The following is a 14,170-nucleotide window of genomic DNA, read 5'->3' as shown; positions in this document are numbered from 1 at the left end:
GGATTGGGAGCCATTAATAACTACTCTCTGAGTACGGTTATCCAGCCAGTTATGCACCCACCTTATAGTAGCCCCATCTAAATTGTATTTGCCTAGGTTATCGATAAGGATATCATGCGAGACCGTATCAAATGTCTTACTAAGCATTTGAGCATCCTGCGGGAGGATGTCAATTTAGATGGAAAGGAGACAAACAACAAAGGATTGTGATAGAATGTTCTTCAAGGTAATGTTGCAAACTCTGTGAGCTGCAAGGCAGATCGAGTGATTTTACACTGCCAAGCACCAGCAGTTCTCAATACCTCACTCCAAGTGTGTCAAAAATGAAATAAACTCTTTGCAACTACTGTCTAATACTGATGGCTAATCCTCTGCCTCTAGGAAAGTGATACTTCTCCAGACAAAGGACTAAGTCTAGCCCTGTTGCAAAAGGGAGCAGCTCAGTTCCAAAGCTGAATTCCAAAATAGAAAAGGATAACAGAGACATTTAACCCTACCAGGTATATGTGTGTATTGGCAGAGGGAGTGGCTGAGTGAATGGCTGACTGCATTCTCCAAGAATGTTATCCCTTCAAGTGGGAGGCCTGGTTCAGAAGACAGGGTATCAGGATAGGAAGCTGGGTTCTATTCTCGGTTTGGTTTCTAGCCCACTATATGACCTTAAACAATTGTCGTGCCTCTTGTCTATACAAGTGAGATGCCCCATTGGGTTAAGAGGGACAGTCTCTCATTATGTGTTTGTATTAGTGCCTTGAACATTAGGGCACTGATCTCAGCTGACCCCTCTAGGTGATAATGTAATATATAATAATAATTATTAGAGATTTAACATACCTAGAAATAATCTTGCTGTTTTAGCAGCATTTGGAAAACCAGAAAACAATCAGATGCCCCAGGTCAGTTATTCTCATGTTTGGAGACACCACATCCTACGACATCCATAGTAAAAATGAAATGTTTATTATGTTCAGTGGTGATGTCACTGTTGTGATACACTCTAACCTTGTCTTCCGATATTTTGATTAACAGCTAGTAGAAAGTTTAAAATATTGCTCTGAGGGCTAGAGTGTGAAGCCGTATGCACGCTGGTGAGCTGTTACTCTTCCAAGATCCAAACTGAAAATAAAAGAAATACTTTTTCATAACACACATGATTAGACTGCAGAACTCATTGCCACAGGATGTCGCTGGGGCCCATAGGCACTGGCTTTTTCCTTTGCCCTGAGGTGCTCAAGCCCCGCTCAGTCCCAGGTCCCACCCTCCACTCCACCTTTTCCCCTAAGCCTCCCTGCCATGCTTCTTTCCACCTCCACTCTACCTCTGGCCCTGCCGCATTCCACTCCTTCCTCCAACCCTCCACCCCACCTCACCTCTTCCTACTCCCAACTCCACCCGAACCCCACTTCTTCCTCACCTCTTTCTGCCCCCTCCAGTGAGCGCAACCTGTCCCCACTCCTCCCTGTCCCTCCCAGCGCCTTCTGCATGCTGTGGAACAGCTGATCATGGCACCCAGGAGGTGCTGGGAGGGAGGGGGAGGAGTTGATCAGCGGGGCTTCCAGTAGATGGGAGGTGCTGTGGGGGAGGAGAGGAGCTGCCTGCCAGTGGATGCTAAGAATATGCAAATTTTTTTCCTTGAGTGCTCTAGCCCTGGAGCACCTATGGAATCAGTGCCTATGCTGGGGCCAGTCATAGCAAGATTCAAAGAGGGATTGGGCGTTTATATGGTTAACAAGAAAATCCAGAGTTTCAATAGTTAATGTATCAAAAATTGTGTGGAAAGCATATAAAACCTCCCATTTCACGGTTTGAACCAGTGCCTAACTATTAGGGACTAGGATGATACCTTCATGGCAGGGTTCTTACCTCACATGTACCTCCTGTGAGGGTTCTTACACCTTCCTCTGAAGCATCTGGAGCTGGCTACAGTTAGAGACAGGATACTGAATTAGATGGACCTCGGATCTAATCTAATGTGGCAATTCCTATGTTCCTAGGCCCAGTTGAGTGAACGGCACTACTCAGATGAGTAACTCTCACCTTTGTGAGGGAAGTGTTTACCATCTGATCCTTAATAAAGTAAATAAAACAAATACTGATGAACACTACTATTTTAGTGTTGGGAGCAGGCTATTATGAGGCAAAACAGCTATCTTAACATTTTCATTCTATGTGCACTCTTGGAAAATAGCACCTTGAGACATTTTTATTTTGATTTGCTATAAGAGGACTGTTTACTGCCAGACAATGTTAGAGTAACTGTTTGATATTAGTCAAAACTAACCTTGATCTCTTCTTTACTGGATGCTGTGTAACACTGTTGTACACCTCCCAATGCTAAAAAGCCAGTCAATGACACGGCGAATTAATGAGTCAAACACTTTACCTATAAGAATAAACAAGAAAAAGCAAGTAATTTATGGGTGGTTATCATGTCAGTCTCTAGTAAATGGAGAGCAAGAGAAGGTGTGTAGCTCTGTGAATCTCCAGCACTTGGAAATACATTCAAATCTTATCTGCAAAGAATTGATGATGTACATCCCAAGTTTTTTCCCCCATTGAGCAAGAAATCAAGGTTTGTTTGATTATACAGTGGCTATGTGAGTATGTTGTGCCTTCTTAATATATGACACTCCAATATTATAAAGACAGCTTCTAATGTAGCAAAAATCTAAGGCCACTGATTTTTGCATCCTAAGATCTACATTTTGAAAAGGAAGGCAGTGTTACCTATTGGTTAAAGCACTAGCAAGGGACTCAGAAGATCTGAGTCCTGCTGGCCTGCTGGGGGATGTTGACCGAGTCATATCACGCCTCAGTTTCCCCATCTGTAAAATGGGGATAATGACACTGACCTCCTTTATAAAGTTCTTTGAGATTTATGGATGCAAAAGCACTATCTATTATTGTTATATTTTGAAAGGGTTATTAAAAATTGTGCACACAAAATTAGCACAGACAAATCAGGTAATTGCACTGGCCCTATAGGGAGTGGTGGGGACTGAGTTCTCTGTCTCTTAAGGCCACATCCTCTTTCTTGATGAGAGCTTTGTTTCTGGGCTGTCAAGCCAAGGAATATGATTGTTAGCCTCCCCAGTCCAGTCCATCTCCCAGGCTGCCAATAGTTAAAGAGTAACCTACCAGCTTCTGTAGAAGCACTGCCTGCTTTATTGTGTATTGCACAGCTCCAAGGACATGCAGGGCAGTAAATGATAACAAAGGGGATTGCTGAATATCACAGTTAAGTAGTTTGATTCTTTGTCATGTAAAGTGCACTAATATGCAATGAAGGCTGCCACCATTAGCAGTGCAGAAGTTTGTGAGTGTTTAAACAGAAAAGCATAGTCTGACATAGAATTTACCCTGTTAAATTCCTCATTAACACCCATGTATGACAATCACCTTAATGTATCATAGAAGCAGATACCTCTTTGGAATCAAGCTGAGAACTAGGATCTCCTGACTTTCATTCTCTATCACATTCCATGTCTATCAGGTGGTAGATTGCTCTCACCAAAAGAGACTCCATTCTTGATTAAACATGTGATGTGCATGTTTCAGCAATTCATAATTGTTCAGGCTGAAGTTTAGTAACTCTCTTCTGCTTTTATTCCCACATTCTGTCAAAAATAATGAGCATATTCTATAAATGTTTTTTGCAATGTCATTTTTAATCCTTAAACATACAGTGCTACCTTCTCCAATTTGTATATTATCAGATTGAGGTTACTGTCACAGAATTACATTAAAACAGAGGATAACATCTAGTAGAGGATGACAAGTCATCTTTCAGAAGTCAAAGGTTACATGATTTATGCCAATATAAGGCATGGCCTCATGGAAGCCACTTTGCTTTTCAGGTGCCTTTTTCCTACCATGCTAATGCTAAGAAGCAGAATGGCGAAAGTGAGTTAAAAATTAAACCTTTATGCAAATGACACATTTTACTTTCAAATTCCTAAGTACAATTATCCATCATGTTCCAGAAAAATGGTGATAACTAAAAAAGCAGATAATGAATAAGTACTATAGCAGACAAATTATAGTGAATGCTAAAAATTACCTCTTTACAAACTCCTTCTCAGCTCCTTCTGTTCATTTGATTTATGTGTCATATGACTTTTTAATCTCTAGATTTTATCTCTCTTTTGAGATGTCCCACTAAGCCGCTTATATTTCAGGGAGTTTGGGAAATTTAATTGCCTTTCTTTCTGTATAAGATTGTACCCTCCCCAAAGATTTCTGATGGGAGATCTTTGCAAAAAAATATTGCTTTTCCTCTATGAGTTCCTATAATATTGGCCCTGATTATTCTTTATGTTATACTGGAAACTTCTTATTAGAGGTGCAGACAATATTGGTTTGGTTTCTCTCCAGAGATGATCTCAATGGCATAAACAACACATTAAAGCTTCACTAACAAAATTGTGATGTGTTTGGGAATGGAAGAGGAAAAAAAGGGATGTAGACCACTTTCTGACTGAGAGGATCATCACTAGGTTTCTAAACTTGCTGGAACAAATAAACTTTATGGACTTTTAGTATATGGCTTCTAAGACTGCATATGACTATCCCTCTATAAAGAGCTCTGGTACTGAGGTCAAAATGGAGCTTTGCTTAAGTAATGATGGCAGTTTATGGCACTATCTGCATCAAACATTTTGGGCATTGTTATTATTAATTATTATTTATGTGCATTATAGTAGCACCTGGGAGCCCCATTCACAGATCAGGACCCCACTGTAGGAGGTGCTGTAGAAACACAGAACAAAACCACAGTCCCTGCCTCAATGAGCTTGCAACCTAAGCACTCAAGATAGCGTGACTGTATGTATCTTTGTAAGTGTGCCTTTTCAAGGTGTCCTCTCATATATCCTACAAAGGTCTAGATATTCTTTTTCTCCCTTCTACTTATTTTTGAATATTATCAGTGACAAATGAAAGTTTCATTTCTTACAATGATAACTAACACATAAAGAGGATGATCCAACTTTCACTAAAATCAAGAGAAAAAGTCAGTAAGAGTCTAATGGCAGTTGGATCAGGCCAATAGGCCCCAATCCATAGGTCTAGCTAAAATGACCTATACACAGGACCCTACAGGTGAAGGATAAATTTTTGTAGTTGTTGTTGTTTTAATTAGATCCCTAATTCTCATTCTGGCATAAGTAAGAGCAGCCTTACACTGGCTCCACCTGCAACAGTTCTTCAGGGGTTGTGATGGTAGCAGGTGATTCACTATAGTATGATCCGTGGGACTGGGGAGAGGGGGTCCGGTTAAAGAAGGGATCTAGCTGGGCATGTCACCAGAGTAGACCTGTGTGAATAACCAATTTTTCAGTTCAGTGGCCAAATCAAAAAGAATCAGAAAATAAATGGTTTCGGTCAATCCAAAATGAAAAAGTTTTGAATTTTTCAATGAAACAAAAAAAGTAAAAAAAAATTCACTTCAGATAAAATAAAGCATTTCATCCAACCCAAAATAAAACATTTTGTTTCGATTTTGAGGTTTTATCAATGTTTTGAAGTAGTTTTTAAAGTACAATTGAGGGAAATCGGAAAAAAAAATCTCTCTGAAAAGTCAAAATGTTTCATTTTGAAAACAAGGAAACAAATTGTTTTGACATGTCTGATTTTTTTTCTTTCCCCAAAACAACTAGCTAAAACTGACCCAAATTTGTAAATTGTTTTGATTGACCAAATTTGCATTTTTCAGTGAAAAAAGGCTTTGCATTGAGGCCAGTTTCGAGGACATTTTGTGGCACTAGAGTTCAAATGAAAATCTTGGGCAATTTTATCAAAATTTTTGAAATCTGAAATTTTGACTTTCAAGTGCATCATCCATAATGACGACATTTTTCCACTAAAACATGCAAATATTTGAGAGAGAGAGAGAGAGAGAGTATGAAAAATATTATTTAATGAAATTTCAAAAATTCTGAAAAAAGTTCTAAACAATGTGTGCTTGCTAAATTGAGGATTTATAAACGAGCAGAAAAGCTGACTTTCAGATGCAAGGCAGCCACATTTCAGCTAATGAGAAGACATCCACTCCCCCAGCTGTTCATATAATGTAAATATTGTATGTGCACTATGAAAAACTTATTCCGCAGTTCTTATGCTAAAAAGAGCTCTACCCTGATTGCCACAGCTCTTCATACATACGACATATAGTTGTATTTTACCATGCTCTTAAAACCATAAAAAATGACATATTGAAAAATCAGGGCAAAGGAATTAACTAAGATCAATAGCAAATTAGTTTGAGTGATGCACAGATGTATTAAAGTGGGAGTAGTTGTATTTACACAGTAGTGTTGTTGCTGTGCCTGTCCCAGGATATTAGAGAGATAAAGTAGGTGGGTAATATCTTTTATTGGACCAACTTCTATTGGCAGGACCTGCAACCTTTTGAGCTTACACAGGGTATGTCTACACAGCAAAGAAAATCCTGCAGCTGGCCCATGCCAGCCAACTTGGGATCACAAGGCTGTTTCATTGCTGTGTAGATTTCCAAGCTCAGGTTGGGGTCTGAGCTCTTGGATTCTGAAGGGTGATAAGTTCCCAGAGCTAAGGCTCCACCCAAACCAGGAAGTCTACACTGCAATTAAACACCCATGCCCCCCAAATCCCACGAGCTCGAGTTGGCTGACATAGGCCAGCAGTGAGTTTCTCTTTGCTGTGTAAACATACCCTGTGTAAGCTCGAAAGCTTGTCTCTTTCATCAACAGAAGTTGGTTCAATAAAAGATATTACCTCACCCAGCAGTTCTATTTGTAATTATATTTTATTGAGGTTGAAGTTTATATCTTTTTAGTAAAAGTAATAAAAAGAGTAGTAAAATTTGATTACTAATAATTATTATTTATTAGAGGTGTTTGGAGACAAAATTGCAATAATTTTTGAAAATTTCAGACACTTTCTTGTCATATTTTTAAAAAAATAACTTGATTTTTTCAAATAATTTCACTTTTCCTTTCCCTCATTGCTTTCTTCTTCTCTTTTTTCTTTCTTTCTAATTTACTACAGCAAAGGGAGAAGAAATGGCAAGAAAGAGGGATGGAAAGGAAAAACTAAACACCAGCAAAACAAACCCTAAAAAATGAATATTTTATCGTTCTCGTTTTCAATTAAAAAAAATAATTCAGAAACACTTTTTTTGTAAGTTTTTCCTTTTTTTTTATAAATGGCCATTTTTCAATGAAAAGAATTTCTTATTCAAAAAAGTTCAGTTAGCTGTAGTATTTACGTAGTGTCATTGCTATGTGCACTGCTTTACAGATGTGTAAACAGAAAAGGTTCTTGTCCAAAAGAATTTAAGCCCAGATCAGCAAAGGTATTCAGGCTCCTAACTTCCATTGATTTCAGTGGAAACTGGGAAACTAAATACCTTTGTGGATCTGGACCCTACAGTCTCAGGCCCAAATCCTGCAGTTGTGTCCCTATAGTCATCCCTGAGCAGAGCTTCACTGAAGCATAGCAAGAATCTGCCAGCAAGAGATCTGATTTCAGGATCAGGAGCTACACCAGACAAGAAGCAGACAAAGAAAGGAAAAGGGATGTAGCATAAAAGTAAGTTTTTTTAAGTTTCTGCATTTTTTTAATATGACTACATTTTCAGAAGGCTTTTGGGTGACACCAGGTTTCCTGTATAGCATTTAAACAGTGTGAGAGAAGGGAAAAAATCCAAAGTAGCTTATGACCTTTTTCAGTACTTAATGCTGCGGCAAATGAAAAAGACGAATCAGTCCCAGATAGAATGAAAAATGTTTCCCACTATTCTTTCATACAAAAGGACGCTTTTTGCAATGAGTCATCTAGGAACTAAGCTGAAATTATTCCTCCCCACTCCCCTCTGCAGCCCTTAGCAAAGGATGGGGGGGAAATAGATCACCTTTGTCAATCATTATTTGAAGAGGGGTCATTGTGTTAAACTGTCATCTTGGTTTACTAATGATTGATAAGTTAGCTCTGTGAACCTCATAGCAGACAAGTGGCAAATGTGATCATTTACTCTCACCCCCACCCCTTCCTCAGGACTCCCGTAAAGCAGGCTGAGATTTAAAGGTGACATTGCTTTAAACATTGCTTGTTTACTCTTCTATGGGATACAGTACAAAGAAAAAGAAAAGCATGCAAAATGCAGAATTGCTATGATCGAATCATAATTGATATAGCCATATGAATAAAAGCCTGGGTTTAATCTTTACATGTGTTTTCAGATCATATTAAGATACCAGGCTATTTGGAAAGTGAATGCTGCTTGAATGTTACCTGGAAGGCTCGCTACTTTCCCTTTTTTAATATTACCAGACAGCCACGGTTTTATTCCCTTTAGGATTATGATGAATATCTCTTATGAGTGATAGATCTGCCCATAACAGAGTTTTTTGGAGTTTTGTTTTGTTTTTTCAAATTAATTATATGTTGCCACCAACTCTTGCTTTTGTTTTCTTCTCACATCAGTGGCTAAGTCTACGCTTGGAGCTAGAAGTGTGAGCTCATGCTAGCTCAAACAATACATAAGAATAGCCACCCTGGGGTAGACCAATGGTCCATCTAGCCTAGCATCGTGTCATCATCTGTACCCATGGGAAAGAGGCCCATGAGGAATTTCACTAGTATTTCAACAATTTCCACCCCATCATCAACCTCAGCCTTGACCAGTCCACACAAGAGATCCCCTTCCTGGACACGAGAGTGCAAATAAGTGATGGTCACATAAATACCATCCTATACTGGAAATCTACTGACTGCTTTACTTACCTAGATGCCTCCAACTTTCATCCAGACCACATCACATAATCCATTGTCTACAGCCATGCTCTAAGATACAACCACATATGCTCTTATCCCTCAGTCAGAGACAAACACCTACAGGATCTCTATCAAGCATTCTTAAAACTACAATACCCACCTGCTGAAGTGAAGAAACAGATTGACAGAGCCAAAAGGGTATCCAGAAGTCACCTACAACAGGACAGGCCCAACAAAGAAAATAACAGAACACCACTAGCCATCACCTTCAGTTCCTAACTAAAACCTCTCCAGCGTATCATCAAGGATCTACAATCTATTCTGAAGGATGATCCTTCACTCTCACAGATCTTGGGAGACAAGCCAGTCCTCCCTTATAGGCAGACCCCGAATCTGAAGCAAATACTCACCAGCAACTACACATCACACAACTAAAACACTAATCCAGAAACCTATCCCTGCAATAAATCCCGTTGCCATCTCTGGCCACATATCTATTCAAGGGACACCATCATAGGATCTAACCACATCAGCCACACCATCAGAGGCTCGTTCACCTGCACATCTACCAATGTGATATGTGCCATCATGTGCCAGTAATGCCCCTCTGCCATGTGCATTGGCCAAACTGGATAGTCTCTACACAAAAGAATTAATGGACACAAATCAGATGTCAAGAATTATAACATTCAAAAACCAGTTGGAGAACACTTCAACCTCTCTGGACACTCAATAACAGACTTAAATGTGGCAATTCTTCAATAAAAAATACTTCAGAAACAGACTCCAATGAGAAACTGCAGAATTGGAATTAATTTGCAAACTAGACACCATTAAATTAGGCCTGAATAAAGATTGGGAGTGGATGGGTCACTACAAAAACTAAAAACTAATTTTCCCATGCTAATTTCCCCCTCACAATTAGGTTGCTCACACCTATTTGTCAAATATTTGAAATGGGCCACCCTGATTACCACTACAAAAGTGATTTTTCCTCCTGTTGATTATATTCCACTTTAATTGAACTGTCTCGTTAGAACTGACCCCCCCCACCTGGTTAGGCAACTCTCCTTTTTTCAGGTACTGTGTATATATATATCTTCCTACTGTATTTTCCACTCCATGCATCTGATGAAGTAGGTTTTGGCCCATGAAAGCTTATGCCCAAATAAATTTGTTAGTCTCTATGGTGCTACAAGTACTCCTCATTTTTGTCTTCCAACAGTGGCTGATGCCAGATGCTTCAGAAGGAATGAACAGAACAGGGTAATTTTTGAAGTGATCCATCCCCTGTCATCCAGTCCAAGCTTAGTGGGAGTCAGAAATTCAGGGACACCCAGTGTCATGTCCTTCTATACCAGATACAGACTATTCATAGAGCTTGCTTATACACACCAGATGTATTCATCAAAAGATCCTTTAATGCTCTGTTAGATATGGCTGAGGTTCATTTAACAAAGCATTTTACACACAGTACCACCTAGGGACTGAACAGTATAATAGAGTTTAGCATTCTATTACATTTCCTCCTTAAAGTTCTACATTCCTACAATTTACAATATTTACACTATCACACTTTCTTGGAAGTTCAGTACAAATTTTTCTGTTAAGTGTCTCTGAATGATAATGATTTTCTAATTAACAACCTGAACCTGTAACAACTTGGTCATCTGATTGTCTATTAGTTGCAACATCTGGTTGTGGTCAGTTTGGAATCCTTATGTCTTCTTCATTTGCTGTATTGGCCACCTGTAGAGTTTGCTGTTTAGACTGTTCTTTTTGGCAAACAAACTGTAAATGTTGATGGTTTCTGTTGAAAACTCATCTGTCAGTTTTAATTGCATATGATCTGGCCCCTGAATTCTTTTTATTTATGACAGATGGAGTTGTCCATCTTTTTGCTCCAACCAATTTGACATGAACATGGTCACCAGGTTCTAAAACTGGCAGTTCTCTGAGTGACATTTCTTGTAAAAGTGTTCATAAACTCATTTTGCCTTTTTATCTGATTTGGCTACTCTCTTCATGTATGGATACTTTGGAAATAAGTTCTTTTCCAAAGTTGGAACTGTTCTGAGTTGTATTTCCATCAGGAGTTGTGCTGGACTATATCCAGTAGCTGCTATTGGTGTTGATCTGTAACTTACAAGAGCAAGGAATGGATCTTCCTGCTGTAGGATTTCCTTGGCTGCAGGTACAGCTCTCGAAACCTCTCCATTCAATAGCGGGTAATGTGGTCTGCTAGTAAAATGATCAAAATCATGTTTTGTTCAGAAATAACTTAAATCTGCTGCAGTGAATTGTAGTCCATTGTTTGTCACAAGTTGTTCTGAAATACCAGTGAGCAAAAGTGCACTTCAGTTTCCCTATAACACTGCAACGTGGTATGTCTTCCAAGTACATTATTTCTATAAACTTGGAGAAATAGTCCACTACAATCAGGTAATGAGGTTCTCTGAATTTACAGCTAGTCTCTTCTCAGGTCTGTCTGGTAGAGATGTTATTTTATATGGTTCAGCATTGTCTCTTAAGTTGATTTGTACTGGATCTTCTTTCAAAAGTCCAATATAATCAAATCCTCTGTCAAATTCTTCCATCTTTCTCATTAGGCCCATCATGACTGCCATGCAGTGGCTGACAAGGTTGTTGGTCTTTGATCTTTTGATCACATGCTCTCTGAATATATAGCCTGTGTCTTTGTTTCTTTGGTGAACTGACCCATTCAGTTCAGAATATATCCAGGTCACTAAGAGCTGTGAAAGTGATTGTAAGTCCCTTCTGAGATGACTATGACGTCAGTTCCTGAGTTAATTTTAAAGTCAATAGTCTTGCCATGAGTATTCAGTTTCACTCTCCAGCAGGCTTTATATCATTAGAAATGATAGATCCCAGAAACAATGGCTCTTGCTTATCTGTAATATGAGTCAAGTCCCTGACTGCTTTGGTGTGGCAAACAGCTGCAAAATGTCCATATGTAATACATGTATTACACCATGTGCATCTGTTTGGACATGTATTATCTCTTGGGATATGACTTTTGTCCCTCTTAGCCTGGGTGTTCTCTCTCCTGGCCTCAGGGATTTTGTGATAATAACTTTTTAACACAAGTTTCTGTTTATAGTTTGTAAGAAAGTTTCACATTTTTCAAGTTGCTCCTGCCTTTTGTTTTATTGTTTGACTAATTCTGTCTATTTTGCTATCTGTACAGTTGTGGCTAGGGTTAAATCTTTCTTCAGTAGTAGCTGCTGTGGAAGGTTTTTATCTGTTAACCCAATAGCCAACCTGTCTCTTATATTTTCATGTTTTGCAGTCACAAAATCACTTTCAGCCAGCGTATGAAGAGCTCTTATAAAATATTCAAGACTGTGGTGAGCTGGAGCCGGTTCGCACCAGTTCAGGGGAACTGGTTGTTAAATTTAGAAGCCAGTTTAGAACTGAGTGTCCTGCATGGGCTTCTAAATTTAACAATCAGTAAGTCGAAGTGACCAGGAGCATAGCTGGGGGGTGTGGCAGGGGAAGCGGACGCTACTCCTGAGCACGTTATCCAAAAGTGGCACCTTAGGAGCCAACCTCATGGGTGCTCCAGCTCCCCACCCCGCCCCTCAGCCCCAGCTCACCTCTGCTCTGCCTCCGCCTCCTCCCCTGAACACTCCGCCCCGCTTCTTCCCCTTCCCCCCCATTTCCAGTGAATCAGCTGTTCACACGGGAAGCCTGGGAGGGTGGAGAAGCAGTGCAATGGCATCACGGTCAGACCCAGGGAAATGGAGATGTAGCGGAGGTGAGCTGAGGCGGGGGGCCGCCAGCGTTACAAGAAGTAACACGCAGGGGGTGCACAGGGGAACCGCTCCCCACCTCAGTTCACTGCCGCACCGCTTCTCCGTGCCTGCAGGTTTCCCGCGCAAATAGCTGATTTGCGGGAAGCGGGGGGGCTGCGAGCTTGGCCTGACTCGCTGCTCCAGGCACTGGGGGCGGAGTCCCGGGGGGGCAGTCAGGAAGGAGGGGGGGTTGGATGGAGCAGTGGGAGGCAGTCAGAGGCAGGGTTTCTGGGGGCAGTCAGGGGACAGGGAGAAGGGATGGTTGGATAGGGCAGGGGTCCCAAGGGGCCATCAGGAATGAGAGGAGGGGTTGGGTGGGGCAGTGGGGGACAGTCAGGGGACAGGGAAGGGGAGTGGATGGAGCAGGAGTCCTGGGGGGGTGGGCCACGACCCCCTTGTGGGATGAGGAGGGAACCAGTTGTTAAGATTTTGGCTCTTCATCACTGATTCAACACATTCCCTTAGTTCTTGAATTTTCTGATGAAAACATGCTCTTTGATAAACCATATTTCTCTGAGGTATAAACATACCCCAACATCCAACATAGCCAGAACCTTTTCCTGGTATCTTTCTGACTGTCCTCAATAAAATCAAAGGATTTAAAGCTATGCTATGCTTGCTTTTCAATAGCATAAATTAAAGAAAATACCTGTATATTTCCAATTTTTTTGTGGGGATTGGTAGCAATGTGAGATATTCCAAAATATTGTTTCCAGTCTGTCTATTGTGAAGGTTTGTCAAAACTGAACTTCTCTGGGGCAGTGAAAAGTGGTATGTGATCCAGCAACCTTTATTCCTCTGTTCCTTCTGCTTCTATTCTCAGTTTACTCTTGACACCATGTAATTTCTTCTGTACCAGATATGGACAGGCTACAGACCTTGCTTATACAAATGAAATGTGTTCATCATAAGATCATTTAATGCTCTGCCAGATATGGCTAAGATTTGTTTAAAAAATGTATTTTACACACAGTGTCACCAAGTAGCTGAACCGTATAATGTAGTTTAAAATTCCACTACACTCAAAGCATGTGATTGCATCCATTACCATCATAGCTATTAGCTATTGGTGGACATAGTATCCATGACTTAGCTAGTTTTTTGTTTAATCCATTTATATTTTTGGCCTTCACAACATCCCCCTGCAATGAGTTCCATAGGAAGAAGTACTTCCTTGTGTTTGTTTTAAATCTTCCACGTATTGATTTTGTTGAGTGATCCCTGGTTCTTGTGTTATGTGAAGGGGGAAATGACATTTCTTTATTCACTTCCTGCACATCATTCTTGATTTTTAGACCTCTATCATATCTCCCCTTAGCCACCTCTTTTCTTAGCTTAACACTCCAGTTTTTTTAATCTCTCCTCATATGGAAACTGTTTCATAACCCCAATAATTTTTGTTGCCTGTTGCTGTATTTTTTCAAATTCTTTATGTATATATATATACATATATATATATACACATATATATATATACATATACATAAAAAAAATTCCCCTCTCACCCCTATGGGTGGTATGTGTCTTCCTCAACCTCGGGTCCTCTACCAGAGGCCTGGGAGTTTGAGGGTTCTGCGCAGTATCTTAGCTGTTCCTAGCAC

This window comes from Chelonoidis abingdonii, chromosome 1 (assembly GCF_003597395.2).
Source record: "Chelonoidis abingdonii isolate Lonesome George chromosome 1, CheloAbing_2.0, whole genome shotgun sequence".
NCBI lineage: Eukaryota > Metazoa > Chordata > Testudines > Testudinidae > Chelonoidis > Chelonoidis abingdonii.
Note: the sequence above shows the minus strand (reverse complement) of the source record.